The following is a 15,164-nucleotide window of genomic DNA, read 5'->3' as shown; positions in this document are numbered from 1 at the left end:
GTCCAGCGGGCCTGGGGAGAGCGAGATCAGGGTAGACAGGTAGGCAGGGATCAGGCCAGTCTGGCAATCCAAAAGGTCAGAAGATCATGATCGGTAGATTGCAGCGGCACAGTGGTGACAGAGCCGATAGGTTGTGCGACGACGTCCTACTCGACGGTGGCTGTCTCGAGGAGGGGTGTCGGGGGGCTCTGGAGCAAGTAGAGCCCTCAGGCACAATTGAAAGTGACCTCAGTGGGAAGGGACATTTTACTACTATGATCTTCCAAATAACCCTTTCTAAATTCTTCTTTCATTTATCCCTCCTTTGACATATCTCAAAACTCAATTTACTACTCTGATTTCCCAAATCCATTTCAAGAGATGCTTCCCTCTTCCATCTCTCCTTTCACTTATCCCAAACCTCATCTTAGTAATATGATCTCCCAATAAACACTTTCTAGACTCTTCCCTCTTCTATACCTCCATTATCCTGTTCGTTCCGACGAACCGTCTTACATGTCCACTGCACAAATTATCCCATATTTCACTATACTAATCCAATACTGATCTTTTGGGGTTTTGGAGTAGCGTGCTACTCACCGAAAAGCACTTTGACACCTTGTCAGGGGTAGTAAGCGCTATATAAATACAATTACAATTACAATATAATCACATGTCTTGTAGCAAGGTACCCTGGCAGTACACATCACTCTTTCATGTTCAGGCATGGTGGTATTTACTCACGTCTTCTCAGAGGAGAGTTTGAAGATGGCTATCTACTTGGTAAATCTGCCCTATGTATATGATATAAATGTCCTAAGTGTTTACATTGTATATATCTTAATCAGATTCCCCAAATGTTTTGTAGGTGACAGTGCATATGCCCTGATGTCATACATATTAACACCATCTCTACATCCATCAAACCAAAGTGAGGTACGCTACAAAGCAGCAATAAAACAGACCCCGGACATTTGTCTACTGAAGCGTAAATTTCACTATCTGCACAAAAGTGGCAGTGCCCTACAATGTACCCCCAGAGATAAATTGCAACATAATTGCTACTTGTTTAGTTCTCCAAAATGTTGCAATGCGGAGAGGATTGCCAGAAATAATGTCTGAATCAGATGAAGAACTACAAAACCCACCAGCACAGGCAACAAAGGAAGGTACATTAGCAGCAGAAGAAAAAGTCAGATGTACGGCCATTGCAAACAATCACTTTTAAGATATGTGAATGATGCTGCATAAAACTAAACGCAAGATGTGCAGTGTAAAACAAATTAACCTTAAACGTTAGAAATAGCCCGCAATAAGAAACATGAAAGCGGTGAGAGAAGCCAAGCTTGACATCGCGGCAGCCACGAGGTAGCTAGGCTCCGCCGCCCCTCACTGCTCCAAACATGTCTGTCCCACCTCCCGCCACGCCCAATAACGGTAACATAAGATAGATACAAGTCAGCAGATACCTACCCCCATTCCGGAAGCTCCCGAAGTGCAACAGGTCCACGGTTACGCCCATCCGGAAGACAAGGCCTCGACACATGCAGGGCGGGGCCCGGCTGGCCGCCATCGGCCGGAGAGGTCGTGGGGTGGATGGCCCGGAATGTACTGGTCTTCCCATCCTCCTCTTCTGGCGCCTTGCAGGCCACGGGGGGGGATGTCTTGCTTATGCCTCCGACCCCCCCCCTCTCTCATCGCCTGGTCCGGCCATCACGAATGTCAGTGCCAGAAGACGGCGTGGGGTGCACTGGGAGGGAGAGGCGGCGCGGACGAGCCTCTCCCACCTCCCCAGGTGGAGGCCCCTCAGCTGCACCCCCAACGCTCCACTCACCCGACAAGGGTTCGTCCACTCTTGCGGTGCAGCGACGCTCCACTCACCCGACAAGGGTTCGTCCACTGTTGCCATACAACGGCGCTTCGCCCGAACCAGCTGAGTTCCTCCCACTCTTGGGACACAGCGCTGCACCCCTGCGCCTCACCCACCAAGCTGAGTAGCGCCCACCCCTCTTGCGGTGCAACGCCACGCCCGACAGGCTGGAGTCGGTCTGCTCTTGCGATCCAGCGACTGCCGGTTGCCGCGGAACTCCTAAAATGACGGTCGACTCTGCAGGATTGGGCCTGGCGTGCAAGGATGACCTGGTCGATTGCCAGCTAGAAAATGAGTCCCCCGTCCAGAAGCGTTCTCCTCAGCTTTGAAGATTCTACGAGAACTGCAGGGGCCCCCGAACCCTGCGGCCCCCCCCCCCGATGGGGAATGACTGCCATGATTGCCCGCGGAACGACCAAGACGTAGCCACGAGACGCTGGCGCTCTCATGCTGGCGCCAGCCTCAGTTTGAATGACCAAAATCCTGCAGACTACCAATTTGATCAGTTCCGGTGGAACACCAGTATGACCCGTAGGAAAGATTGTTGCCCCCCCCTTTTTTTGACTGATGGTTCATATCGCCGGCCCCTTCTGTTGCCCTTTAACGAAACTTTTGGACTGCCGAAAGAGGCTCTGGTCCAACCACGAGTTGGTGGAGACATTTTGACTATACTTGGACCTGCCTGACCTCACCCAAAATGGCGCCGGTACAAATGAAACTCGCAACTCCCTGTTGTGTTCAGGTTGCTCAGCCTTGATATCATGAGATATGTATGCAGTTTTTGAAGCGCATGGCGGGAGGGGATGGGTACTGATTGAACATTCAGACAATGAATTGATATTAAGTTCTGACGCGTCATTGATTACCGTATTATTGAAAGTTCGAATTTTCGACACTTATGGTACTTGCCCACAATGAATTTTCGATATGATTTTATTGCACTTGTCGCACCTTTATGAAATGAACGACCACCGACTCCGTTCTCAAATAAATATCCCCTCATTTACAGTTCCAGTCTGCACCGTGGCCGGCCCACGTGGTTGTAGGCCCGTATTTGTGCGCCAACATTTTTAAATAAAGGTTTTTGAAAAACAAACATAGTTGTAGCGCTTAGATTGGTAAGTTTCGAATAAATGGCCACTGTTTCCGATATAAGTAAAATACAGGTGAAATGAAGCAACTCGATTACTTAAAGGTTAAAAAGCAAAGTACACAGAAATATTGCAAATGTGAATGGTCCAGGTTAGTGTGTGTGTGGGTTTTTTATTTTTGTGCAACGTAAAGCAATCGATAAAGGTCCCGGTATTTAGCCTTTACTTTATGTGCCACATGTATCAGGGAAGTTGTTTCAGATGCCCCTAAGCCACTCCGAAGGAATACCACCTAGCCCCTCTAGTTTCCGTGCCTGATGAACAAAAACGACCCTGTACCACTATAGACCATCCCTCCTCCTAGAAGGAGAGCACGAGTTCACCCCCCACTTTACACTGACTGCCCTTTGTTTTGACCCTTCCCTACACACGATCCGTAATACCACACTTGGGCGATCTATGCAATACACAGTCCATCGATGATTATCTCTCCCGCACTACCGGTCCCTCTGGGCTTAAACGCAGAGATGAAAGGCACTGCATCCCGAGGAGATAGGTCGAGTATGTGGTAAGTAAAAGCATTTTCGGGTTTATGCGCGCTGATGTGTTTTAAAACGCTGCCCCCACCCCTTCTTTTTCCCTTCTTTCTGCAGGTCACATCGGAACGTCGACTAAAGTATGGAGAAGACCTAAGCAACACGCCATGGTTCCGCACGGAAAAATTGTATATTATCTATGGGGACTGCCCCTGAGAACGTGACGAATTTGTGTGATATGAATGCACGCGTGTATGCCCTGATATGTATAGCCCGACTGAATACACGTTGCACACGTTTGGATTGATGAGAGAAATGTTTTATGTATGACTTAAGTGATGATCGAACAGCCGATGGAATGGGGAAAAAGGGGTCTGAACATGGTGCCTATACACGACGAACAAACAAAGATATAGCACTCCCTTACTTAGAAACGACTGTCTCTCTCTCTCTGAACCCAGCGACTGGGAGGGTGGCCTGAAGCAGAAACTTGGCGGGTTATTGCAGTATGACAAAATGTGACTCCAACCGACACCCCAAATAATGCAACCAAGAATGACGTGCACCCATGAGTAAATTCATACGGTAATTAAATAGGGAAAGGTTCAGGAATATTCCGGGGTGAGGTTTACCCAAGTACCCTCCTCCAGGAAGACTAGGAATATTGTCAATGTTTAAGATTTACCACCTCCTTCTTGCACCCTCATAGACATGAAACTCAAAGCTGCCCCATTGTTCTCCCGACTGACACCCTCCGCTGCCTCAGCCTGGATACCCATTCGCTAAAAATGATTCGAAGATCCCACCGTGAGTATTAGCCCGACCAGGTTAGTTCCCGAACAATTGACAAAGGTGTAAGTATTTGCAACTGAGGCCACCAGCAAAGGCAGCCAGATGAATTAAGTAGGATACTAAGGATGCGAAGCATGCAGGAAGAAATATTTTTGGCCAAGTATTGTTCTATGTTTTGTCTTGGATTTTTGTATATAATACATGTACTGTCCCCCCTCCCCCCCGCCTGAATTCATGTGTACGTAATGTATGGATCTACGTCGTCCCTCAGCCTGTGTTTCTATATAACTTGACCCCTGCTGTTCTGTGTTGTGTGCGCACTAAATGGCCTATTATTGTACACGTTTCTCTCTCTCTTTCTCTCTCTCTCTCCATGTCGTACGTGTACCGAATAGTTCGTTTAAAATGCGGATGACTCTCTCTCTCTGAGGGTCCCCCTGTTCCCTCTTCCTTTGTGTGGTAACGTTGTGCCCCGCCGGCACAAGCCTAATTGGTTTTCGAACACAAAGGTGTTCGGCAAAATTGACAGAAACTAAAACAATTGTAATTTGCCATATTACTACCTCTCCTTTCTGTAAAATGATGGAACTTGAATTGGCTAAGAAGGAAAGGACAGGTAAGACGACTGATGTCCCCTAATCTGGCCTTTTTTATAGGGGGACTATATGTCAGTGACCTTCTGTTCTCAGTTAGTTAGAAACACAATACACAATGCCCAGATTGCCCCACCTCTCTGCACCCAAGTACGGATGTCCAAAGCGTCCTCGTTTCTCCCGATTGACCCCAGCTCCATATCCCGAAATATAACTGATGACCCTGATTAACCGTTGCTCCCCGAGAAAAGAATGTTTAGCCTCTGTCCCTCTCTCTCATGATGATAGAAGACTGCCAGGGCTCGGGTTAGAAAGACGAGTCTCTACCGAAGGATCCGATTTCGAGTTTGATGGAATACGCAGTTGATAGGAGTCTGACTTCTCTCCATATACGTCATGAATGAACGCCAAATAGACTTAGTACAAACTCAGTAGAAATGCCCGCATACATACTCCATAGTGATAACTTCTGACCGTGACCGATGAACGTATCCCCCACTACTTAAGATTGGGGGCGGAATTGAAATGTATAAATGTCTTCTCCTGCCAGTTCTCTAAAGCTTGTTTTGTACCCATTCAAAGATACACAATCACCGGAGGAGAGGGGCCGGACGTGACGCACAGCCTGGCTGCAGAATCTGAAACACATGTGACCTCGACCAAAGGTGGAGCCGCAGAGCAACGAGACGCGGGACGAGGCACCACTCTCAAACAACGGAAAATGAAAGGATGGAGGGCTGCCTTGAAGCCCTCTGCTTGCTGACCCACGCGTGCCAGAAGTCCCCGCCCCTTTGAGCCCGATTGATGGGCCTGCCTGCTCGTTATCCTTTGCTCCCTTGGTTTGTCTCAAAGATCTGATCCCACTCCGCCCTCTCTTCCCTCGATTATCCGACAACCCCCCCTTTTTTTCACATGGATTTTGACTCAGAGAAGAAGAACAGCATTTAGGTAGAATAGGGTTTGCCACGGAAGGAGAAAGAAATGCAGGTGCCCAGCATGAGGCACCCTTAAAAAGATTAGTTAGGAAACAGGACTGTGGTCTAACAGCAGAGGACAGATCGCACCCTGCGACGTGTAAGGATGGATCCGAGCTGGACCTATAGCTCCACCGCCGGTGCTCAACAGCGCCAACGGAAGAAAACGAACTACTAGAGCCTACCAGTGATGGCTCGCTGCTAAAAAGACACTGTGGCGAAGACCCCCCCCTCCCCTTTTTGAACTTTCTACCCCCCCTGACTACTTGCTTGTATTGAACTGAATTCCTCCCTCAACCACTTTGTATTGCTTTCAAAATGTTTCATCGGTCACTTCTAATTGTACATTGATACCGCCAGAGAGAGCGTCAGAACATGGTTCCATAATGTGTCGGAACATTTCCTTGATTGACTCCGACTGAGTTGTATACCGATCTCTAGACTCGTATATATAACACGACAAATGTAAATTCATATGTATTGCACCTCGTCTATCGCATCGACTGCACATGGTTATATGCAATCCGCCAGTATTGACAAACGCTATTTCATTGACCACACATGGCTATATGTACACCCCGTCAGTTATGATAAACACGGAAATGAACTAACTTATGTTAAAAAGCGGCGACTGTGGAAAATGACAATGTATATGTACATAAGCGGCGTTCATTTGTGTTCACCATACCCCTCGCTGTAAGCAGAACGAATACCGCGAAGCATTGACCGCATCATCCCGCCAGCATAGGCCCATGCACGCACGTACACAACAGCCATTTTAGGCACCAAGGCCTCTCTGCCCGTTTGTTAAAATCCCCAGCACCCCCCCCCCGTTGAACACCCCCGCTCTCTCATGCATAGGCCATAAAACTCTCTCCCTCTGCGCGACCCTGCTCTAAAAGTGACACCCCTGCCTGACAGACACCCCCTGCATTCCTCCCAGGAACACCCTTCCCTTCTTCTGATGATCCCCCCCGGCTACACCTGGCCTCTCGACCCGGTCCCAAGTCATAAAACAAAGCCTCATGGATGTACCCCCCCTGGCCCCGCATAGCAAAACGTGATACACCAACTGAAGTGCCCGATCCTATCGCCTGCCCAACCTTAGATCTGACCACCCCCCTCTTGCCCTCGTGTCCTGTTGGAATGTCCGGCTGCAAGATTACAATCACATGTTACATTTGGGAGGGGAAACGACATCCGAGCGACAGGTATGGGAATAGGCCTGAAGCTGGGATTTCAAACGTGCCTTTTCGTACTTCAAAGTTTCTTTATTGCAGTAAGGAATGTTTGTACATCATAAACCTGTGTATAAAAGACGGAGCCTCAGAGAAACTTGTTAGAGCACCTCTTGAAGACATTGTGCGCGTGTCCGAAATGACAGGCTCTCCTCATGAGAAATAAAAATCTGTTCTTGCACTCCCGCTTCCAGCGCCCGTCTCTTCATTTGGTAACTGATCAAAATGGGAACTAAGAGGCGTCTTGTGCCAGCAGCCTGGGCATCGGTTGTAATTTGGGCTGTTTTTTCCTCAACCTAGGATTAGGCTGCATGACGACACTGCAATATATGACTTGAGAACCTCTTTGCATTTGTCTGTGTCTCCTTGCAGGTTCCGCTGGGACATTTGGTCTCCCTGCATCATCCAGTTTCTCAATGGCAGTGCCTGACTGCCATGTTCGAGACTGCTACTTTGCTTCTAGGGTGATGTATGTGGCATTATTAAATCATTGGCTTCTTAACTGGACATATGTGCATCTTCCTGACCCTCTCCTTCGGACTCATGTTCTATTTGTGCTGGAACATCTGTATAAAGATGAATTTTGGAAATATTTGTAACTAAATGGTGTTATGTACACTTTTGTTTGTATAATTTACTGTATGATAGGTTTGGTGTATGCTGTAGGTGTTTATAATGGAGTACTACATATCTCATAATGCACTACTATGGTAGGCTTAACACTTCTAATGGTGTATTTCATGTATTCTATTATAGCTAAACATTTCCGATACTAATATGGTTACACTGTTACCTCACACATTACTGCAAACATGTCATTGTGACACTGTAAGTCAACGTATCACTTTTAAATTAGAAGGAGCCTCTGAGGTGTCAATGTTGTTGAATCCAGACACAGTTTCTGGCTGCAGGGTGGATCGATCATTTCTTCCATAGGAGTTGGTGGCGGCTGAGTTGGAGGTCCTCCTTCAGTTGCAACGGGCCTCAGTTCTACAGGTTACCAGCTTCTCTTTGGTCCTGGCTCAGCGGTCGTACCACCTTTTGCGGATCTCTTCTATGGATCTTGGTGTGACCCCCACAGAGTTGATGCACTCCTGGATTTTGAGCCAGATTTTCTTCTTTTGTGCCTCTGGCACAGAGTGAAATATTTTCCCAAACAAGGCATCATGATTTGCCACAAACTCTTGTGTGAGTATTTCCAACTCTTTTTCAGAGAATTTAAGTTTTCTCTTCCTCCCTTCAAGGTTCTTGTCCTTCTCATGATTCAGCCTGGACATTTTCCTGCTTTCCAGGGGTGGATGGCAGTGAATACTGCAGATCCCAATTGGTTTGTTTTTGCTATCACCTGTCTCATGGCCCTCCAGTGTTCCTATAGGTCTGCTGCTGCTCTTCTTTCTATTTGTGATGTCATCACTCGCTGCCAGGTAAACATTCAGCATTTGCAACTCGATTAGCTTTTTGCCAATTTGCTATTTGCAATTCCTTAAATAGTGAATGCGACTCGTACCGGATTGGTAAGGGCCAGTCACTCACATGCCAAATACTGATACCTAAATTGCGATTTGGTAAGGATCGCAATTAACAAATCGCTATTCATTTACTTTGTACAGCTAGCCCTAAGTCACTACCTCTATGATACTGTCCTTGTCTAGTACTACATCTTCACTACATCCTCATTTTTCATTATCACTACATTATATATTTAACGTTAATCTCAAACATTTTACCGCAATCATAAAGCATTCGTTTTCTCTTACTCTAATGCACCCCATGCCACTACCCTTGACCTAAACCTTTCCGTAACTCTAACTCTTACTTTGACCATAGTGCTAAACCATTTATTTGCCATGACTTATACCCCTTTTCCTACCTTATCCCTTATTCTTAGAAAACCCCTAACTGTATCCCTTATAATTAACATTACCTCACTCTTTATTATAAATCTCGCCTCAACATCATCCACAAAAGTTCCCTTCGACTGACAACCTCCATTTCGAATGACACCTTGCCCCCCATGGAACACATCCATTTCCAGATCTAGCCCAACCCAGAACAACACTCCCCTGAACACTCACCTACAGTCCACCCAGACCCCGCTCTCCGTTCCCCAACACCATCGTAGTCCCACGCCCCTGCCTCCACAGACTACGTAATGGTCAGAGACCTGAATTTCCACCTTGACAACCTCAGTGACCCCAACTCCACCGCCTTCCTAGAGAATCTTGCCAACATTGGACTGAAGGAACTCGTCTCCACCCCCACCGACACAGCGGGACACAGTCTCAACCCCATCTTCGCTGGAGAAATCAACATTCGCTTCAGTCACATCACAGAACCTCTTTGGACAGACCACCACTGCGTCAACTTCTCTTTCACGAAACCCACCGCACACAAGCCGACGCCATGCCTTCCATGCAGAAACTGGAGCAAGATCACTAAAGAGCACCTCATCTCTGACCTCAGCCGCACTCCTCCCCCTACCATTACAGACGCCAACACCGCAGACAAAGACCTCCTCCAATGGATCGCGGACTGCGCCCACATGCTTGCCCCTTCCAGAACTCTGACAGATGACACAACACTAAAGCCACCTGGTTCACCACGAACTCTGAGAAGCTAAGCGCTCATGCCGATGACTGGAGAAAGCATGGAGAAACAGCAAAACCCCGGAAGCACACACCGCCTACAGGGCTACCTCCACGGCACACCACCAACTCATTAGATCTACAAAGAGAAACTTCATTCAGGAAAAAATCCTCTCCATCCCACAACTACAAGAAATGAAATGAAATGAAATGAAAAATTATATTTATATAGCGCGTATCTACCCAAAGACCTCGCACCGCTTTAACTGATTACTATGGCGAGGTACAGGGTAGACTAACACGCTTTTCCAAACAAGTGGGTTTTTAGGGCTTTCCTAAAGGCCATCCGGTTGTTGTTCTCTCTGAGTTCCAGAGGAAGAGAATTCCAAATTCTCGCAGCGGTGTGCGAAAATGAACGGCCGCCCCAACGGGCTTTATTGATTTTGGTTGTGGTAGCTAGATGTAGTGCACTAGAGCGGAGGGCTCTGGAAGGAATATAGGGCACGGCTAGGGGGAACAGGATGGCAGAACCTGTTCGATGGAAGGATTTATGCAGAATGCACATGGCCTTAAATTGAACTCGTGCAGCCACTGGGAGCCAGTGTAGTTCTCTTAGGGCCTTCTTGGCTGACTGCCAGCGAGGAATGTTAAATAATAATCGGGCAGCGCAATTCTGAGTGACCTGGAGTCTGTTGGTCACTGCTATCGGGGCTCCCAGATATAAGGCATTTCCGTAGTCCAGGCGGGAAAGAATCAGGGCCTGAACCATGACTCTTCTCGCCTGGAATGGGAGCAAAGGGAGCACCTTCCGAATTATTCTCATTAGCCCGACACAAGTAGATGCTGTTCTGGTGGCCTGGACGGAGAAGGTTAGTGCCTTATCGAGCCAAACTCCAAGACTCTTTATCTGAGGTTTAGGGGGGGGGAGAACCAAGACATATAGGCCAGATGGAAGACAGAGTGGTCGGTGCAGGGGTGCCCAATAACATAATCTCCGTCTTCTTCCCGTTTAGTCTGAGATAAGAGGATTGCATCCACTTGGCTACAGCCTCTAGACAGGGACCCAGTGTGTTGGACGAACCCTCATTGTGGTCCAGAGAGACCACCAATTGGGTATCGTCCGCGTAGGTGACAATACGCACACCGAAGGGATGGACTATCTCTGCTAGAGGTCTCATGTAGACATTAAAAAGCGTGGGGCTTAGGGCGGAGCCCTGGGGGACCCCACAGCTAAGTGGTTGCTTGAAGGAGGTTACCTCACCCTCAAACACCTGGAAGAGGTGCTCATCCAGGAAGGAAGTCAGCCATGCCAGGGCCGCGCCCGACACGCCCATACCTCTCAGACGATGTAATAGAGTGGCATGGTTAACCGTGTCGAACGCGGCGCTGAGATCTAATAATATAATGGCTGCTTTCCCTCCATGGTCCAGCACAGATCTAGTTTCTTCCGTCACTGCCAGCAGAGCTGTTTCGGTTCCGTGTTGAGGGCGGAATCCTGTCTGAGAGGCAAATAGCAGATTGTTAGATTCTAAATAATCTACTAGAATGTTATTAATGTGCCTCTCAAGCAAATTGCTCATCCAGGGAAGCAGGGAGATTGGGCGGAAGTTGGCCAAGTTGTTTTGATCTGAAGTCGGCTTTTTCAAAAGGGCTTTAACCATCGCACATTTCCACGGAGCAGGAACAGAGCTTGAGATGATGGAGGAGTTAAGGACATCTAGAATGACCGGGCGGATGGCATCAATGACCTTAGTGAGGGCCTGCGGGGGTGCCGGGTCGTTGGGAGATCCCGAGGTGACTTTAGGGATTATTCTGTCTAATAAGACGGTGTCCAGGAGGGGGAACTCGTCAAGTGAACAGGAACCCAGCAGGTCAGAACTAGTAGCGGCGGTATTCTCCAGATCATTTCTACCAGTGGTAAAGGAGGAGTAGATAGCCTGAATCTTCTGGGAAAAAAAGGTGGCTAAGCTATTACATCGGGCTTGGGTGCCGTCAGATGACAGACGTTCGGGGGAGGGGGAAATCAGCGACTTGGCAATTTTAAAAATGTCTTTGGGGGAGTTTGCCGCTAGGTTGATTTTAGATTCATAAAATTGGGCTTGTGCGGATTTCAATTCATTTTTATATAGTTTAATTGTGGCTCTATACTCTGCTTTCTTGGATTGTGAGTGTTCTTGTCTCCAAACTCTCTCCAATTTGCGACAGGATTGTTTCATAATTCTCAGGGCAGGGGAGTACCAGGGGGCTACTTTAGACCTTTTTATCAAATGCAGGGTTTCCTTCGGGAGTACTTGATCCAGAGAGTTAAGAATCCAACTGTCGAAATTAACAGTGGCTGTATTGGGATTGGTCGCCTTCGGAGGAATGTGTTCGGCAAGAGCCGATTCCCACTTGGAAAAGGGAAGCGATGCCCATTTCCTCCCCCAGTGTTTCTTATGGTTTTGTAGGATGGGGGGGCACTCGTAGACCATATGAAGTGTATTAGGTAATGGTCGGTCCAAGGCAGTGGTATAGGTGACTCGACCTTTAGGCTGTCCAGATTACTATAGATATGATCTAAAAGATGCCCCTTAGTATGTGTCGGGAGAAAGCCTTTCTGGAGCAGATCAATAGCTTGGAGATTCAGTCGAAGACTGTTAGCTGCTGAATCAAGCGGGTCATCTAGATGCAGATTCAGGTCACCCAGCAAAGTAAAATTTGCAGAGGTGAGTACTAAATTAGCAGCTACATCCGTCATATTTGTGACAAAGTGATTAGGGGTACCAGGCGGTCGATAAACTAAAATGCCTGAGAAGGTAGTGGTGGGGGTGAATTCGAGAGTGAAGTGTAGGCTCTCACAGACTGGCGTGGTGGAGGGGGTGACACGGCATCTATAGTTGTCTCTGTAAATGATGGCCAGCCCTCCGCCTCTACCTATCTTGCGATCCAGTCGCTTTAGAGTGTAGCCCTGAGGGGTGGCCCATACCGTAGCAGGATCAGTTTCCAGCTGGAGCCACGTCTCTGTTAGAAAGAGAACGTCAGGGCTGAGCTCCTCTATCAGCAACGCCAGTTCCGCGCAGTGTTTCGGCAAGGATCGACAATTAAGAAGGAACATCCTCCAATTATATATTGGGGGGGTGTTTCCCTGTGGTTGGAGTGGACAAACCCCAGTTACATATTTTACAACGGGCCTTATTGTTTATAGGGAGGACCAAATGTAAACATAGCGGGTCAGCGGTGGGTCTTAAAGCGTGCAGGGAAGGAGAACTATATATAACTCGAGTTCCTACCATAATGCCGGGCCGAGACTGAGATCTGGGAGCGTCTGGATGCGACTGGCGCAGACTGGCTTCTCTTAGGCGCCTCTTCGGCGCCTCTACGGCACTCCCGCTGCACGTGCCGCTGCGCGGAAAACCAAAGTCTCATATAGATTGGGCTCGAGGAAGACTGGAGCGTCAACCGACTAAGATGGCCGCCGAGTATTGGCACCACCAGGAAGTAGGAGCGCTCTGTTCTCCCTCCACAACAAACAGCCTAAATCGCTGCGGTGGACCGGGGAGTCAGCGCACAATTAGCATTTAGCAACAACAGCAATATTTTTAAAATACCCAAAACGTGGTTTAAAAAGCACTTGCAGCAATACAATACAATGTTATCACCCAGAGCGCTAGCGCAGGAGTGATCAGTTTCAAGATTGACTCGACGAGTCAGAGCTAGGAGCCTTTGTAGTCAGGGCTCGAGGAAGACTGGAGCGTCAACCGACTAAGATGGCCGCCGAGTATTGGCACCACCAGGAAGTAGGAGCGCTCTGTTCTCCCTCCACAACAAACAGCCTAATTCGCTGCGGTGGACCGGGGAGTCAGCGCACAATTAGAATTTAGCAACAACAGCAATATTTTTAAAATACCCAAAACGTGGTTTAAAATGCACTTGCAGCAATACAATACGATGTTGTCACCCAGAGCGCTAGCGCAGGAGTGATCAGTTTCACGATTACAAGGAACTCTTTATCATCATACAAGAATTCATCAGACCCCACAACGAAACTACCAATGTCCCTCCCTCACGGAACCTCTGCAACAAGCTCTTCCACCACAAAATCAGAACTCTCTATGACAAGACCAAGGCACCAGCCCAACACCATCCACCAGCTACGCCACCCAGCCAACCCTCCATACCTGGACCCCTATCACCACAGAAGACAACGCAAAGACTGTGAAGAGCATCCACTCTGGAACACCCACTGACCCCTACCCTCCGCATATCTTCCACAAGGCCGCCTCCGCCATCGCACCAGAACTATGACGGGCAATCAATTGCACCCTCAAAACTGGCACGATCCCCGACTACTGGAAACGTCCCAAAGTCAAACCCCTCCTCAAGAAGCCATCCGCAGACCAGGCGGACCTCAAGAACTACATGCCCATCTCTCTTCACCCCCAAAGTCATTAAGAAAATCGTCAACACACAGCTAACGCACTTCATAGAAACTAACAACATCCTCGACTCATCTCAATCCAGATTCTGCAGCAAACACAGCAATGAAACCACCCTCCTAGCCACCACTGATGACATCCGTGCCCTCCTCCATCAAGGCCACACTGCTGTCCTCATTTTACTAGACCTCTCAGCAGCCTTCACCACATCTCCCACTGCACACTAGCCACCAGACTCCACAACGCCAGCATACAGGGAGCTGTCTTAGACTGGATTTGCTCTTTCCTCTCCAGAAGAGCACAAAGAATAAGACTCCCGCCCTTCCCCTCCAAACCCACTGAGATCAGATGCGGAGTACCCCAAGGATCCTCCCACGGCCACACGCTTTTCAATATCTGCAAGGCCCCGTTGCAACCATTGTCAGAAAACACGGATTCAGCATAGCATCCTACGCCGACGACACCCAGCTTATCCTCACCAAGGTACCTGACATCACCAGGCACAGTATCCAGGAAGGAATGAAGGACGTTGCATCCTGGATGAGCAGCAGCTGCCTGAAGTACAACTCGGAGAAAACGGATGTCCTCATCCTCGCATCCATGTCCACTGGGTTGGACGACACCTGGTGGTCCCCACCCTCGGAATCCCTCCCACCCCCATGGACCATGCACGCAACCTCAGCATCTTACTCGACTCCTCAAACACCATGAACCAACAGATCAACGCCGTGTTCTCCACATGCTTCAACACCCTCTGCATACTCTGCAAGACCTTCACATGTATCCCCCTGATTCCAGGAAGACCGTCACCCATGCACTTATCACCAACAAGCTGGACTACAGAAAAGATTTCTACGCCACAATCAACAAATCACTCCTTTGCTAATTCCAGACCATCCCACATGCCACAGCCAGACACGTCCTCAGCAACCCACAACATAACCACATCACCCAGCAACTCCGCGACCTCCACTGGCTTCCTGTCAAAAAAAGAGTTACCTTCAAGCTGCTCACATCCACCTACAAAGCCCTCCACAACACCGGACCCCAATATCTCAAGGAAAGAATCTCCTTCCACACCCTCAAGAGAA

The sequence above is a fragment of the Lissotriton helveticus genome, chromosome 1_2 (genome assembly GCF_964261635.1).
Source record: "Lissotriton helveticus chromosome 1_2, aLisHel1.1, whole genome shotgun sequence".
Classification (NCBI taxonomy): domain Eukaryota; kingdom Metazoa; phylum Chordata; class Amphibia; order Caudata; family Salamandridae; genus Lissotriton; species Lissotriton helveticus.
This window is presented reverse-complemented; position numbering follows the sequence as displayed.